Source organism: Gopherus evgoodei, chromosome 5 (assembly GCF_007399415.2).
Source record: "Gopherus evgoodei ecotype Sinaloan lineage chromosome 5, rGopEvg1_v1.p, whole genome shotgun sequence".
Lineage (NCBI taxonomy): Eukaryota > Metazoa > Chordata > Testudines > Testudinidae > Gopherus > Gopherus evgoodei.
This window is the reverse complement of record NC_044326.1, coordinates 19,970,149-19,982,949: the sequence shown is the minus strand read 5'-3', so window position 1 is coordinate 19,982,949 and position 12,801 is coordinate 19,970,149.

The window sequence follows — 12,801 nt, the reverse complement described above, 5'->3', positions numbered from 1 at the left end:
AGGGGGTGAAGTTAGATAGTGGAAGAGGGTGGGATATGTCCCAGGGAATGCCTTGCTGCTAAAACAGTGGTTCTCAAACTTTTGTACCGGTGACCCCTTTCACATAGCAAGCCTCTGAGTGCAACCCCTTGTCAAAGTTAGACTCAGGACTCACAGTTTTCCAGACCACTCTGTTTTAATTAGCACAGCGCTTTGCTAATAACACCCAGATAATGTGAGCACCATGCAAGACACAAACTATCTCAATTTATACAGCTCAAAAGGGAGCAAACTTGACAAGATAACAAAGGGAGCAGAACTGACAAATTCACCAGAGGCTAGATATACATAGTTAATTTCCTTGCTAACTTTTACCAATATCTGGCTAATGTTTCACCATTAGCTCATTGTTTATACCTTAATGTTCCTCTTCCTGACACCTGTATTTTAACATTTCAGCTCTTTTGCTTAAAGGTACACATAGCATTTCTTTAACTCTTTCTATTTTTACAATATAATTCATTCTACTTTCACCCCCACCCATATAAATTAAAAATACTTTTTATATATTTAACACTATTGCAAATGCTGGAGGCACTGGGCTGGAGGCTGACAGCTCACAACCCTCCCATGTAATAACCTCATGACCCCCTGAGGGGTTCTGACCCCCAGTTTGAGAACCCCTGTGCTAAATGATGAACTAGCACTCAGCTGAGCCCTCAAGAGTTAACACGTTGTTAATGTAGCCTCTCACACAAGAGAGCACGAACAGGAGGGAAGGGAGACAGCACAGCAGAGAGAGAGAGACACACACACACACACACACACTTTGGCCATGTCTACACTTACAGTTTTGCAGCGCTGGTCGTTACAGCTGTGTTCGTACAGCTGCGTAGGGCCAGCGCTGCAGTTTGGCCACATTTGCAGCACTTGCAGCGCTGTTGGGAGTGGTGCATTGTGGGCAGCTATCCCACAGAGCACCTCGTCCCATTTTGGTGCTGTGGCTTGTGGGAAGGGGAAGGAAGTGTGCGGGTCTTTCCGTTTCCTGTTCCAACGCCCCGTGGTGCTTTGCTACACATTCCGAGCAGTTTGGCGGCATTGTGAGTCTGCAGCGCGATTTATGAGATTTTTGTTACAAATGGAGCCTGAGCTGCTGAGGACCTTGCTGATGAATGTTGCCAGCACATCACGCATGGCAGTGGAGCTATTCCTTCAGCTGCAAAGTGACAGTGAGGAGTCAGACGATATTGAAACGCCTGACGCTCAAGACACTCAATTGCTTGTGGCAGTAACAGACATGCTCAGCACCGTGGAACGGCGCCTTTGGGCTCGGGAAACCAGCACTCAGTGGTGGGATCACATCGTCCTGCAAGCCTGGGATGACGAGCAGTGGCTGCAGAACTTTCGGATGAGAAAAGCCACTTTCATGGGACTGTGTGCTGAGCTCGCCCCTACCCTGCGGCGCAGGGACACGAGATTGAGAGCTGCCCTGCTAGTGGAGAAGTGGGTGGTTATTGCAATCTGGAAGCTGACAACTCCAGACAGCTACCGATCGGTGGCAAACCAGTTTGGAGTGGGAAAGTCCACCGTTGGAATGGTGCTGATGCAAGTTTGCACAGCCATTAATCGCACCCTGCTAAGAAGAACTGTTACTCTGGGGAACGTGCAGGACATTGTGGATGGCTTTGCACAAATGGGTTTCCCTAACTGTGGAGGGGCAATAGATGGGACGCATATTCCTATTCTGTCCCCACCCCACCTGGCATCAGAGTACGTTAATCGCAAGGGGTATTTCTCCGTGGTTCTGCAAGCGCTTGTGGATCACCGTGGGCATTTCACTGACATTTACTCAGGATGGCCTGGAAAGGTGCATGATGCACGCATCTTTCGGAACAGTGCCCTGTTCAGGAAGCTGAGGGCCGGGACTTTTTTCCCAGACCGCAAGATCACAGTAGGGGACGTCAAAACGCCCACTGTGATCCTTGGAGACCCCGCTTACCCCTTAATGCCATGGCTCATGAAACCGTATACAGGGAAGCTTGACAGGAGCAAGGAGCGGTTCAACTACAGGCTGAGCTGGTGCAGAATGACTGTGGAGTGTGCTTTTGGCTGTTTGAAAGGGCACTGGAGGTATCTTTATGGGAAGCTAGATTTGGGGGAAAGCAGCATCTCCACTATTATATCCGCGTGCTGTACCCTCCATAATATTTGTGAAGGGAAGGGTGAAAGATTCAGTGAGGAATGGACCTCCGAGGTTCGACGCCTAGAGGATGAATTTGCACAGCCAGAGAGCAGGGCTACTAGAGAGGCCCAGGAAAGGGCTTCAAGGATTAGGGATGCCTTAAGGGAGCAATTTGATGCTGAGAGCCAACACTAATGTTTGGTGCCTTTGCTGTTCTCCTTTCTACCTTGGGCTACAATATTTACCACTTCCTGCAATAATAAAATGTATTGTAAAAGCCATAAAATCCTTTATTCAAAGTACAGTACATAAAAGGCCAGGGGGGTTAGGGTGGTGGACTGTACATTCAGAGGTTTGAATATGTCCTGTTTGGATTACTGTTCAATGTCTGCTGCACTTCAGGATTACTATGCTGCAGAGTAATGGGGGTGGAGTGCACAGGGTAAGAATTGTAGTTATCAGGGCTGGTAGGTGATCGTACAGGTGTTGGGGGCAGCTGGGGGTAATAAGAAATTGGCTGCTGGAGAAAGGTGTTTTGTGCAAATACTGGGGAACAAGAAAGAGAGCTTTGGGCGGGGTGTGGGTTACCACGGTACAGATCTGCCTGCATGGCTACGAGAGACTCTAAAGAGTCAGTTTGGCGAGCCAGGAGGCTTATCAGGTGCTTTGAGGTTTTTTTGGAAGCCAATTCCTTTCTCCTGCTTTCTGTTTGCCTCCACTCATACATTTTCTCTCTCCATTCCTGCGTCTTCCTACTTTCTCTGTTGTAGTGAATCATAAGTGCTTTGATCAATTCTTCTTTTGATTTTCGCGGATTTTTTCTCAAGTTCTGCAAGCGACGTGAGGTTGGTGATCCGGCTGCATTAGTCAAGGTCACTAAAAAAAACAGATAGAAACATGTAATATACAGAGGCTACATTGTTTATTATCACACAGTGAAGGAGTTTTTAGACTTTTTGTAGCATCCTTCCCACATACGTAACATAACACAGAGAGGCCAGGGAAGCGAAGGCATGGCGAGCAATGGGGTGAGTGTTTCTGCCCCGACTGCACCTGGGAGGGGGAACTGATCGATGGGTCACTGGGGTTTATCTGCACTGAGTACAGGAGGTAGCTGGTGTCCTGTACAGGGGACAGTAGTGAACAGGAAGGTGGCGAGGTGCTGGCGGGGGGGGAGGGTCTGCGTAAATGCCGGCCTGCTGGTGTGGTGGGGGGAGGGACACACCACGGGGCTGGCTGCCTGCTGAAAAGGAGGGGGGAAACCGGAGCGCACTGCGGGGCTGGCTGCCTGCTGGAAAGGATGGGGGGGGAGACCGGAGCGCACCGTGGGGCTGGCTGCCTGCTGGAAAGGATGGGGGGGGAGACCGGAGCGCACCGTGGGGCTGGCTGCCTGCTGGAAAGGGGAGGGAGGGAGACCGGAGCGCACCGCGGGGCTGGCTACGTGCTGGAAGGGGGTGGGGAGACCGGAACGCACTGCGGGGCTGGGGGGGGGGACCGCGAACCTGGCGCCCTGCACTCAAGTATCCCTAAATTCTCAACAGGGTTTCCTACTGCCAGATATATCACTGCTGCGTGTTACTTGGGAAGAGAGGGAGGGTCTTCTACAGCAATGTGGATTCCGCCCTGGCCCCTATGCAGCTTGTCTGTGTGCAGCCATGGTCCCCCCACCCCTTGCTGCACAGTGGATCGGACGAGTTAGCCTGACCGGGACAAGGACCACAGTGGCTCTCCTTATAAACTTGCGCAAGCACATTGCCCACGCTCTGGCTGCAACTTTTCAAGAGATTACCGAGGCCGATTACAGAGACGTGATAGAGCAAATCAATGGGCTATTCCACGTTTAGGCATGCATGCAGGCACCCATAACCCAAACCGTCCTCTCCCAAAACATAAAAATCTGCTTACCCCGAGCACGCTCCTCAGCTTCTTCCTCACCAGCAACTTCCAGCTGCTGCGACTGGCTAGCCTCCTCCTGGCTTGAGAAGAGCTCCTGGCTGCATGCCTCCTGGGACTCCGGGGTGTCTCCCTCCACCACAGTAGCCTGACTCTCAGCTTCCTCTACACCCTCCCCCACTTCTCCCTGCTCTGAACTCTCCATCGTGCTCCTAGGATTGGCAGTGGGGGTCACACCCAAGTATGGCATCCAGCTCCTTGTAAAAACGGCAGGTCGTGGGGGCAGCTCCTGAGCGCCGATTTCCCTCGCGGGCTTTGCAATAGGCACTGCGCAGCTCCTTAATTTTTACCCTGCACTGCAACGCATCCCGTTCATGGCCCCTTCTCAGCAAGGACTGTGATATTTGCCCATAGGTATCATCATTTCTCCGGCTGGAGCGCAGCTGTGCTTGCACAGCTTCCTCACCCCAAACACTGATGAGGTCCTGCAGCTCGGAACTTTTCCATGCTGGGGCTCCTCTGGGGTATCGAGGAATGGTTGCTGATTGATTGATTGCACTCCACACGTGGCTGGGCAAACAGGAAGGGGATTTTTAAAATTCCCGGGGCATTTAAAGGGGGGGTCAGCTGAGCCCAGGGCAGCTGAGTGTGCATGATTACCAGAGAGGCTTCTAAGGTATGCTGGGATACCTCCTTATACCCGGAGGTCAACAAAAGTTCTGGTGGGCGTCCACACTTGCTGACCAGCGTTGGATCACCAGCGCTGGAATCCCTACACCCGAGGCTCGACCGGGTGTACAGCCAGCGCTGCAACCAGGGAGTTGCAGCGCTGGCTGTGCTTTGCAAGTGTGGCCACATCTTAAGTTGCAGCGCTGTAACCCCCCCACTCAGCGCTGCAACTCTCTAGTGTAGCCATGGCCTTTGTGTGGGTGGGAGGGAGAGAGAAATGCACACTGACCCTTTAAGTAAGCTGACCCATTCTTAAATGCATTGTCTTTTTAAGTGGATCAGGATGTTGAGAGAGCAGCTGCTGCCCCCCAGGCTCCCTCTGTTTCTCTCCATCCCTGTCCCTACCCTGCTCTATATAGAGAAGGGGTAAGCAGTGTGTAGGACAGGGGGGAGGGGGACACCCTGACATTATCCCCCTCCCTTCCCCCTGCCCCCCCCCCGCACAGCAAGGGAAGCAGCTCCAAGGAAGAGGGCAGGAGCAGCACATGGCAGTGGGGGGACGGGCAGCTTCAATTGCTAGCCTGCTGGGCAGCTGCTGCACAGGGAACTTAGGGGAGTAGGGGGCTGATAAGGGGGCTGCCAGTCCACCCTGGTTCCAAGCCCCCACCAGCTAGCTGCAACAGGCTGTTCTTCCTGCAAGCAGTGGACAAAACAGGTGGTTGCCAAATGATGTTAGAAGGGAACATTGCACAACTTTAAACGAGCATGTTCCCTAATTGATCAGCAACTTATCAAAAACAACATTAACTGGGACAACTTTAAGTGAGGAGTTACTGTACTCAGGAAACCAAACTGTTGTATGTCTCAGTCTAACAGCAGTAGTAGGCCCATTATCCTCTGATATGGGCCACCTACCCAGGAGTGGCGCCAGGGTTTTTGGTGCCCTAGGCGAAGGGCCAGCTCACTGGTCTCGCTGCTCCGGTGGACCTCCTGCAGGCGTGCCTGTGGACGGTCCGCTGGTCCTGCGGCTCCGGTGGACCTGCCGCAGGCATGCCTGCGGCAGGTCCACTGGAGCCACGGGATCAGCGGACCCTCTGCAGGCACACCTGTGGGAGGTCCACTGAAGCAGTCTGCCGCCCTCCCAAATCCTGGTGCCCTAGGCGACCGCCTAAGTCACCTAAATGGAAGCGCCAGCACTGCACCTACGCTCATGTTCATTCTGAGTGTCTGAGATCAACCAGCATTCAAGCCTTACATTGGGTGCTATTTTTAAACTGATGCTTTGGTGGTTACATAATCCTACTGCTGTGACCTTTAACCTTCCTCATTTGTCACTCTGTACTGCTTGTGTCACATTTAAAGTTAGACAGTAAGCTATTTGAGGGAGCAATTTCTGTGTCTCCAGAGGAGTGCTTAGCACACTTTCGGGTGCAAAGTAACAAATAGCGATCACTTCTTTTAAAAAGTTTGCCATTAACTTCGAGTAATCTCTTGCTTTCATATTATAGGATCAGTTGTTATACTACATAACACTGTTAGGTACACTAATTAAATCTCCTTTAACTGTTGCCTTGTCAGGCTAAATAAACCTAAATTTTACATCTCTTTTGATGTGTAAATTCCACCGAGGCCTCTAAGCATCATCATGGCTTTTCTCTGAACAGCTTCCATATTTCCTGTATGTAACAAACAGCTTAAAATCATATCTCAAAAAAAAGTGTGTTACATATGTTACTAATATCACTTGAGATTATTAAATCAGTGCTATTTACAAATAAAAATTTACTTTTCACCATTAGTGCTGTCCTGTTTGTTTACTGTCTTCAAATTTCTCAGTTTACACAATGAAAATAGACTAGTCAGTTTCACATTTGTTTCTACTCAGGTTTCATTTGCAGGTTTTCCTGAACTAATTCAGTGTTATTAAATAAATAAAATGAAAATCCGTAGGAATAAAAAGTGAATCACAAAAACCGGTTTACTGTTTCATAAAAAGTTTTTTTTAAACCACCTTCCCCCTCAGGGCCGGCTCCAGGCACCAGCCGAGAAAGCTCATGCTTGGGGCAGCAGATTCTACGGGATGGCATTTCGCCCAATCCTAGGGCAGCATGGCCAGTGAACAAAAAAAATAAAAAAAAAATAAAGCACTCTGGCCACCCTGTAGGGGGCGGCGACGCGGAGGAGAGGAGCACCCTGCTGGGAGCAGGCTGTGCCCTCCCTCTGCCCCAGTCAGTGCCAGGTCTGCAGCAAGCCTGGCAGCCCGCGTCCTTCCCTCCCCACTGACTGGAGTGGCATGGAGCCCTCCCAGCAGGCGGTGCGGCGGTCTGGGCCGCATGGCGAGTGCCCCATGGCGAGCGCCCCGCTGAAGCCCTGGCTGCCCCACTTCTCTCCCCCTCCCTGTTCCCTCCCCTCCACTAGCAGGGGGCACATCTGTAGCGCAGGGAGTCCCCCTGCACCCCACAAGTCTTTTTTTTTCCTGCTTTGCCACACTGAGCACGCTGCAGGTTTCCGACCCCCCCTCCCCCCTGCCCCCCCGCTTTGCCACTCCGGCCAGGCTGTTCCCTCCCCAGCCCTCCGCTTTTCCGTTCTGGCACCCCCCTTTTTTCCCTTGGGGTGGCAAAAAAGCCAGAGCCGGCCCTGTTCCCCCATAAACTTAATTTTGGTTCAAAAATTCAACTTAACTGTGCCCTGTTAAGATGAAATGACCACACTTGAAAATTGTAGGATCAGTTCTGGCATGCATACCTATATTGCTTCTCTTTGACATATTTACTACTCCTATCATCATCATATATGGGCATATATTACAAAGAGTAAACAGTTGGCACAAATAAAATGCACTCTGTAGCTGTCCCCTGCCACTGAAAAAAGGCAAGTGCTTCTGCCAAATAAGAATCTGGAGTGCACAAATACACTTAGTATTGTGTCCTAAAAGTCATCAGAAGTTGCAATGAAATAAGTTCAGCTTCATATCAACGTATTGCATTATCTGTGTAAGGTAATGCTTGTTTTGTTAACCTTGTTGCTGTCTATTGCATGAGTAGAGCCCTTCGTTTTTAGTTTTCATTTTCCCCAGGAATTTATCAGTGTTTATTACCACAACAATAAAAACAGGCAAAAATCAGTGCAAAAAAACTATTAATAATGTTTCTGGGTAAATATCAGGGTTTATTTTGGTGAACGGAAAGACAGGAGAAAAGTACTAAGTAGATTCATGCTTTGAATTCCATTCATCAGTGTGCTTTGCTGCAGGAACTAAAACAGAACTTAAAATACAATGCCATCTCTGAGTCTAAGAAAACAATATATCTCATTTAAAAATTTTCATTTGAATAAACAGTTTGCTGTTGTAGACTTAAAACTATTAGCCTATAAATATTTACATTTAAATAATTGGGCCACACCATTTGCAGCCACATACACTCAACTTGATGCATTTCTCCCGTTTGTTATTTTTAAACTTTCGAATACTTACTTGTGTTCTGAAACATTCCGATACAGATTTTCATTTTCGTCCCATTTTAGGGTCTCAGCAAATAACGGTTGCAAGATCTAACATCTTGAAATGTGTACGTAATGGACGTGAGATTCATCAGTATGTTCAAATGTGCACTCGCTTCAGAGCTTCCGTGTGAGTCTGTTTATTGTGTGTATCTTCTAGACTAATACCTAGCCTCACCTCAACAGCTTTGCATATGCACACAGACTAATGTATTATCATATCATTCAACGTATTGTATTTTCCTAATAAAACAAGTTATTTTTTATGTATTTGAATGATACGAAAGTAGGGTGAAAAGTGGAAAAACTGCATACTTTTTGTAAAACCTGGGAATTTTTCAATAAAAATTGGTTTAAACTGAAAATGAAGGGGCTTACACATGAGCTACAGGCTGTGGCGGTTTTGGTTGTGAGGAGGCAACAAGACATTGATAAAACTCAGTGGCTGAGTTAAGGGCAACAGTAGGAGCTGTGCCTAGCTGGGGATGAAGCCACGTCTGAGCTGTAAAAGCAAAAGTGAAAGTTGCAGTGTTCCCATTTTGGTACCTAGGCTATGGCAGCTGAGTGCGCTTTTCTTCCCCAGCAGACTACACCACATCTAAGTCCATTTAACTGTGGCTGTTGACATCAACGCAGACTGGGGCAGCCCAGGCTAAGTAAATCCCCATAGGTCTAGGGACCTGTAATATATCCGATTTTATAAGAGAATGTGTTAATAGAAAGGCATCTTACTTGTTAAGGACTCTGGTAGAAGTCTGGACTTGAAAGTATTTGCCAGTTCCAAGGATTAGTGCAAAGATGTGGCAGAGACAGCCATGTCCTTTCCAAATATTCAAAACACCGTGTCCTAGAAAAATCAGTTTTAGTTAAATTATCTATGTAAAATTCTACAATTATAGGTGTCAGAATTGACAAAGATAAACATTTTGTTTGCAAGGTAACTTTGAAGAAAGCTGCAATGGGAAGGTTAACAGAGACCAAGAAATGATAAACACTTCCAAGAAAGGCATGTGCAACTCTAAGACATCAGTATCATGTCATAATAGTACATTCTGCATTGTTTTCTATGCTTTTAATAATGCACCCAATCATCCTATTTGCTTGTTTTTAAAATTTCTAATGCACATACAGCAGACATTTATATGATTACCAGTGGCCTGATTTATCATAGACGCAGAGCACTCACAGCTTCCCCTGGCTTCAGTGGCAGTGGTTGGTGCTCAGCACCTCTGGAAATCAGGCCACTAGTCTTTTCTCTTAGAAGATCCTCCAAACTGTGAGCAAATAGCAGATGGGCACTCCAATATGGTAAGAAAGTTGGAGAAAAATTGCTGCTTGAGTTTGGGTTGGGAATGAAGCAAACCCATGTCTATGTTGATGCTATAATTGCTCTCTAAAGTTCCTGCTAGGATAACAGCTATGGTCAACAATTTACATCTCCTGCTTTGGTGTGCCTAGTGTTTAAGAAACTTGTTGATCTCTGTACACCAGAAATAAAAATCACTGGCTCTGAAGAGTAACAGCCTCCTACATAGTCCCCCCATCTGTCTAAGCAATTGTGCTATACTCATACAGTTTTAAATGGCTACTTCCCTTGCACTGGGATTCTGCCCACCTTTAAAGTGCTAAATAAATTTAGAACAAAGGAATATAGGTTTGAAGAATCAACAAGCTATCCCCACTGATACACACACTGTCCTCACCACTGTAAAAGCACCTCGTGCATTCTAGCTAAAAGTGTATGAAGAATTATTGTGTGTAAACCATATCTCCTAATGGCCTGGCTGTAATTCATGAGCCCTCTTATTTAGCACCAGGAGCTCTCTCCTAAGTAGAAGAACTGTGTCTTCTCCTAGAGACCTAGGCCCAGTTAGATCAACGGAGAGGTGCGCTAATGGTTGGATGCAAAGCAGGCATCTGAAATGCTTGAAAGAAACAAATTGTAATCACCCTTTAATCTGCCAAATTGAAGATCCTCTTCTCTATCCTGTCAAATTAAGGAGATTTGCTAAAACTGGATGACTTAAACCCTCACCTAAGGCTAGTTTTAAAATTCAGCTGTCTCCACTCCTGAGAAACAAATTCATACAAGCTGCATGTCTAACATTTTGATCACAGAATCTATTTAAAATAGACCATAGTGAACCAGCCACATCTCCGTGCCATTTCTCCACAGGATGTGTATTGTCCATAATTTACAACCTTCTTGGGGTTTGCAATTAAATCTTTCACTTCAGATACATTATTAGCAGATCCATGAGACAGGGTGGCAGTTATTCGCCAGAGACTGTCCTATGGGGCTTCCTGTCCCTTTTAGTTCTCCTGCCTCAGGCAGGGCCTGAACCAAATCCTATTGATTTCAGTGGCATCTTTCCATTTACTTCGATGAGTTTGGATCAGGCCCAGTCTTTTATATCCCTAATAAATTGAGACTCATCTGGCCTGACCATTAGGATCAGTAGCTTAGCACAGAGTCTTAAGGCCATGTTGACATTTTCCCTTGCATTTTCTGGGAATGTAAACGACACTCCCCTGTTTATTTCATGATGTCTTCAAAGCAAAAGGAAGGTTGGAATTCTGCCATATAATGCACATTAGGCAGCTCTGTTGCTGGAGAAGGTATGTGCTACATCTGTCTGTTTCTTCGTGCAGTTAAGAGTTCTTTCACGAACAAGTGAACCAACTCTGCATTGGATGGATTAAGAGAAATGCAAATTCCTCTATAAACATTTGCAATGTAGTTAGAGCAAACTTTTGAAAACCTACTGACACAAATTCAACTCTACAGCTACCAGTTTGCTTGACTCCTTATACCGTTCATGAAATCAATACATGGCCTGTGGGCTTCTGTTTACCAATGGCTCTTAAAGCACTTTATTAGTTTGCTCATACCTAATGCATGCACTTATACCGGGAAAGAAAAAAAAAACACTTCTGGAAAAAAGGCAGCTGCTCTGTACAGATTTTTCATAATATATCTGATTTTAAATGGTCCCATCCACAACTTTGAGGTAAGGTAAATTCTGAATAAGAAAATAAAAAATACCCTAGAATTCAATTCAGTGTATTTGGCCTAGGGATTTAGTGTTGGCTATAGGGCCTTTCATCTTTATGTTGCTGCCCATTTTACTCAGTGTGTACTGATGAAGATGTTACTATGCTGTTATTTTCAGTACCCTCTTTGAAATGGGAACTGCATTTGATGCTACAAAACTGAGTAAAAAAAGCTGTCCACATTACACATCACTATCCACACAGTTGGCACTAACTGGCTGCTTTTCTTAAGATTAGATGGGGGAAGACTCTAAAAATTAAATCTGGACACACCATAGTGCCCTAAACCTTCCTTTATATAAATGGCAATTGGCAACCTCTCCACTAGCCTCTAAGAATCACCAAACAGGAATCCCCCCCAACCTTCTTCCCCTCTCACTTTTCAAAATTGTAATTTAATCCCTTGATCAGAGGAAAAACATTAAAGGATTTAAAAGGAAGTTACCAATATCATCAGGAAGCCTTTATGTTGACCTCAAGAAAAAAGTCACTACCCAACCAATATGTTAACCAATATTGTAGGAAAAAATAACTTAATTTCTAAGTAAATCTGAGCAAGATGGAGACTCTAGTGTGCTAGGGTTCATATGTGATTTGCTTCATGTTTCCGCCAAAAATATGGATAAAATATTTATAGTGAGTAAGGTGCCCTCTTATCTCCATAGCATATGCATCAGCAAATTAATGTAAGCAAATAAAAACAGAGTTCGGTAGAGGAACTACACTTGGTTTGACTAATAGAATCAGACTAATGAACTCAGAGACACAGACTCCTTTACCAAAGTTATTCTTCCCATATAAATAGATATTCTTGAGTCTATGCTGGATTCATACGGCAAAACGAAAGTCAAAGTCACATAGCACATCCTTTAGTATTCAAATCATCCAGCAACTGAGCCACCCCAATATCATGCAACTGACAGTTTTCAATTTTACACAAGACATTTACCCACCTACCATCAGAATCCATTGGAATTACACTGATTTACACCACCTCAGAAGCTGCTCCATTCAGCTTCAGAATAGTTCACCTATTTCAGCTCTCAGTGAGGTAGACAGACCTTGTAGGAAGGTAAGGAAAGTCCAGGCTTGAATTTCTTGAAAAATTTAAAAACAAAGTTATTTTCCCTAATCAATTATGGATTATGCAATTTGAAGATTAGACACAACTGTGGAACCTCTGTTTATGTTTAAATATTTGCATTGCCATAGTATACAGATGCTCCAGTCATATCAAGGCCCCAGCAGGCTGGGCATTGTGCATGCATGCACACACACAATCCCAGCACTGAAGAATTAAGAAATGAGTCCTATAAATAAGCACTGGGGTAAAGTTATCTTGAAATGCTGTTAGAATTTGCAAGAATGCCATTTCTTACCTTTATGTCCAAAGGGAGATTCGTAAGTTCCCCAAAACAGCCCTCGTTCCTGCTTTGGCAGTTAGCAGTAATACAGCAGGCCTCCATAGTCTGGTGGAAGTCAGATGAAATCTTGCCATAGTCATGTTCATGCAGGTACGCATT